The following is a 5,272-nucleotide window of genomic DNA, read 5'->3' as shown; positions in this document are numbered from 1 at the left end:
AGAACCTTCCTGCACAGATACCAAAGAGTTCACTTGCTCCAAAACCCCGTCAGTAAGTGTGGACCATGGCAAGTCCACAAAAGCCTTGGGTTCTTTCTTTGGCCCCAGTAAGCTCTGAGTTGAGATAGATGATCCACGGATATAGCCATAGACCCTTCCCCGAGATCGCTGTACTGATGGATCAGCCCCACGATCTCTGCAAAGGTCCTCTGTATCTTAGGGTGTCTGAGTCCCAAGTGAAAAGATCCATGAGTCCTTCCAGGGCATACAACCAGGTCAATCCAAGGACCAAACCCAGAACATAAGCCTTTCTGGTAGGGCTATGTTGGGGGTGAAATATCCAAATCGCAGACCCTTCCGTCCAGCTCATGCCTCCTGGTATAATCCCAGGAGATTGAGACAGATGAGAGGGACCGAGCACATTTCCCTGTCCTATTGGAACCCGAAGTCCCTACAGGAGAGGAAAGCCACAGGGTAGGTCTGACGTTTAGCATTTATTCAAATAGGAACAACCGTTTGCTGCTTTTTCCCTTGGTGGGCTGTTGCCTCCTTACCTAATCGTGGTTTTCTTTGTGGGGAAGTTTTCATCTGTAGTTCTGTCTCTGACAGCGGAAGCCGGGTTCACAGTGGGAGAGAGTCAGTCTCGGCAGCATAGCAGCACAGAGTATTTTTGGATGAACGGGAGGTATTAATATTTACCTGTTGGCTGTGGCAGCAGGAGGATGTTCAGATGACATAACCGTTTTATCCTGTTGATAGGATTGATTCCTGTTTGACAGCAAACATGCTGTCTCGACGACACAGGCCTGGTCATCTGTTTGGTGGACTTGTTCCTGTCCCGCAGGTACTAGTTGCTGTTTCGATGGCTTCATGGTAATTGTCTGTGTTTTTCATCCTCGTCGAGAGCGGTGACTGTCTCGACATCTCTACTGAGATTGTCTGTGTTTTTGTATTAACACTTAAATGCCGATTGGACGTATTAAACGTCGACGAGAATTGTCTGTTGGGTGCCTAATTGACGTACGAAACGTCGACGCAAAAAATTTTTTTTTTCAAATTCGCGGAAAAATAGTTATAGGCCAGGCCTACTTAGCAAAAACTTTTGAATCACACACCTTGAGGGATGCTTGGAGTTCACGGATCAAGCTGTTGTTTTGTTTACAATCGTTACCTAGGCGCGCAAGCACGAATTTCTCTCTTCTCGCAATAAAAAGCATCAGCGACACATCTCAAAAATTATTTCATCACTTTGACATAATTTTTGCACCATTTTATATTAGCCATTACATAGAGTTTTATATATGAAAATGTGCGCAATTTAATGTAGAATACAACAAAAAAACAACCTACGGTTGTAGCTCTTAACAGTTTTGAAATATTTTCATATAAATAACAAAAAGTGCCAAAATTTCAACCTTCTGTCAACTTTGACCCTACAGAAATGGTCAAAAAATGCAATTGTAAGCTAAAACTCTTGTACTCTCGTAATATTCAATCATTCACCTTCATTTTACAACAAATTGGAAGTCTCTAGCACAATATTTCGATTTATGGTGAATTTATGAAAAAAACTTTTTCCTTATGTCCGCTCGGTAACTCTTCTGAAAAAATCAGAAATTTTTACGTCCGATTGTCGTAATGTTTGCACCGTTTTATATTAGCCGTTTACATAAAGTTTTACATATGGAAATGTGCGCAATTTCATGTAGAATACAACAAAAAAACAACCGTTGGTTGTAGCTTTTATCAGTTTTGAAATATCTTCAAATAAATAATGATAAGTGCCAAAATTTCAACCTTTGGTCAACTTTGATTCAACCAAAATGGTCGAAAACTGCAATTTAAGCTAAAACTCTTACATTCTAGTAATACTCAATCATTTACCTTTATTTTGCAAAAAATTGGAAGTCTCTAGCACAGTATTTCGATTTATGGTGAATTTATGAAAAAAAACTTTTTCCTTACGTCTGCACGGTAACTCTTCTGAAAAAATCAGAAATATTTTCATCGATTTCGTAATGTTTGCACAGCTTTATATTAGCCGTTACATAAAGTTTTATATGTGAAAATGTGCGCAATTTCATGTAGAATACAACAAAAAACAACCCATAGTTGTAGCTTTTATCAGTTCTGAAATATTTTCATATAAATAATGATAAGTGCCAAAATTTCAACCTTTGGTCAACTTTGACTCGACCGAAATGGTAAAAAAACGCAATTGTAAGCTAAAACTCTTATATTCTCGTAATATTCAATCATTCACCTTCATTTTACAACAAATTGGAAGTCTCTGGCACAATATTTCGATTTATGGTGAATTTATGAAAAAAACTTTTTCCTTTTCCTTATGTCCACGCGGTAACTCTTCTGAAAAAATCAGAAATTTTTTCATCTGATTGTCGTAATGTTTGCACCATTTTATATTAGCCGTTACTTAAAGTCTTATATATGAATATGTGCAAAATTTCATGTAGAATACAACAAAAAACAACCTATGGTTGTAGCTTTTATCAGTTTTGAAATATTTTCATATAAATCACGATAAACAGAAAAAATTTAACTCGACCGATATGGTCGAAACCTGTAATTGTAAGCTACAACACTTACAGTCTAGTAATATTCAATCATTACCTTCATTTTGCAACAATCAGGAAGTCTCTACACAATATTTTGATTTATGGTGAATTTTTAAAACAACGAAAAAATAATTAACTCATTAGCTTTAACGTTTTGCTCACAGCGTGATTTATATACAATTATATATGAACATTTTTTTTGCGCTTTTATATACAGTTGTATATGAAAAAAAATTTTTGCGCTCTTATATTCCAATATTTATATATAATAATGATATTTTTTTCATTTCTGATGGTTGCATACTAAACTTCAGGCAATGACAAAAAAAGGAGCCAGAAAAGAACTCTTAATCTTGAAAATGAAGCATGCTGTGATTTTTTGAAAAAAACAAAAAAATTTACCCCTTCGCCACTCACTCACGAACGGCGACGGCATACAGGAGACACTTTTGGAAATACCGGCTTGGCGTTTAAGGGTTAATTTTGCTGCCTGTGTATTTAGTATTATTAATCATACTGCTTTTGTATTATGTTTTGTGCTGCTTGTCTTTATATTTGTTATGCTGCTTGTTTATGTTAGTTTTTATGCTGCCTGTTTATTGCTCTAGTATTGCGTATTGTTCAATGGTTGTTTTGAGCAATTTTAATTTTATTGACTCTTATTCTTGAAGTTTAATCTTTTTATTTAATTGGGTATGTTTCAGAACCTGACTTGGCTGTACATTCTGTATAGTATAATAAATTCATGTTAAGGTTATTTTTTTGGTTTTGTTTAGCTCCTTCCTCCTGTTTGTCACAACTGCTGTCAGTCATTCCAGTCCCATTCTGTTTGATTTTAAAGAACCTGCAGGACCGGGTTGTGGTCCACAACAGTAGGCCATAGCAGGGGTATGAGGTGATGTGTTGTCCATTACAGCAAGGGTCACAATTGTCGACGACAAAGCCAAACGGACATCGTAACAGTTGATGCAGTCACTGTCACAGTGGAGTGAGTTACTGGGGCCATCACAGGGACATGGGAGGCCCGTAGGTGACTCAACAAGCCATGCAATGAGGGAACAACCGAGAGTGCTAAGTCTCCTGACTTTTCCTCGTTCTCCTCCGCACCTGAAAGACAAGTTGGGTTAAGGTTGGCAGTCTTCCTTCGCTCCATGCCTTGCAGATAGTCCGCCTTCTTGTATTCCCTCCTCTGCAAGAACCTCACCCATGGCACGGCACTTGTCACCAACAGAATCAAGGTTACAGTCATGCTCTCTGCAACTTGTGCAGAGGACACGAGGTTCAACATCCAGGGAAGAGTGGTAATGGTTACATGGTCTAGAGGCAGCACTGGGGCAGACACACTGGGTACTAGCCTTGTGCTCGACAGGCTTATTTGCATGATGTAAATTCACAATTACACAAACAAGCATGGATATACATACCAAAGAAACAAATAAGCGACAATCCAACAGAAATGAACTAAACAAAGCGAGATGGCAGGAGACGCAAAGGGTACATGAACAGTTTGTCATAGCTTGGCGGCCGAAAGCAAAGTGAATGCTTACCAGTCATGTGAACGCAACTCCCGCTCGGCACTCAGTAGTTAACTACCTAACCACCTTGTTTAAAAGTTAAACAGCCGTTTCCAGCTGCACTGAAGCATATTTCTTATGTAAAAGCAAAAGGTTTGTATATTGTGTAGAAACAATGAAATATTAAGAGCCAGACAGTTTTTCCTATGATGGAATTAGGAATACAGTAATACCCTGAACTTACGCAAGGTTAGGTTCCAGACACCCCCTCACACGAGGGGAAGTTTTGCATAAGTTTGGCGCTGTCTCTAAAAATGCTAATAAATGCTTGCTTCTAGAATTTGAACACTAAATATGACCCTAATCATGTTCCCTAAGTATTAAGCTAAGTTTTAAATGAAATTAAAGTTACTATAATTTCATTTAAAAATTAGTTTAACACATTACCCTTAAAAAAGAAATAACTGGTTGGCGTAAAAATAGTTACAGTAACTACTATGTACATACATATCCATTTTTGTACGTATACTAACGTTACCCCTAATTCATGGGATGCCATTTTCTTTTTCCCTTAGAGTAAAATTACAATTTTTGAAAGTAAATTGTATTTTTCCTAACTATACAAACCTGAGGTCCTTTACATAAGAAATTACTTTCAGCATAGCTGGAATTACGGCCATTAAATTCTTGAACAAGGTGATTAGGCAGTAACTACCGTCTGGTAGGCGGGTAGGCCCGCCTGCCCAAATGTAAACACTCCACTTTGCCTTTTGGCGCGGGTTCAGATTGAGGGGTGGCATGAAGTGGGCATAAATGTAAAGGACCCCAGGTTTGTATAGTTAGGAAAAATACAATCTACTTTCAAAAATTGTGATTTGTTCCTACACGATATAAAAACAATTAGTCCTTTACATCGGGAAGACTCACTAATTGGTGGGAGGAATGTGAGTGAGCCTCTAGAACTGACTGGAGTTCTGCACACCTGGGGTATTCTTCCTGGTCGTAAGAGCGAGGAGGAGTGCCCTGCCTCTGACAACTTGATCAGAGTATAGGAGCTGCATGATCAAGAGTCAGACTTCTGGGCCTTTTCGAAATGAGTGAGGAATCGTAACTCATCCGAAAATGGACTGGGAAGAATATTTTAGAGTAGGAGGCATTAATGCAAAGTTCTGGGAAGGGTTT

Source organism: Macrobrachium nipponense, chromosome 47 (assembly GCF_015104395.2).
Source record: "Macrobrachium nipponense isolate FS-2020 chromosome 47, ASM1510439v2, whole genome shotgun sequence".
In the NCBI taxonomy this organism is placed as follows: Eukaryota; Metazoa; Arthropoda; class Malacostraca; order Decapoda; family Palaemonidae; genus Macrobrachium; species Macrobrachium nipponense.
Note: the sequence above shows the minus strand (reverse complement) of the source record.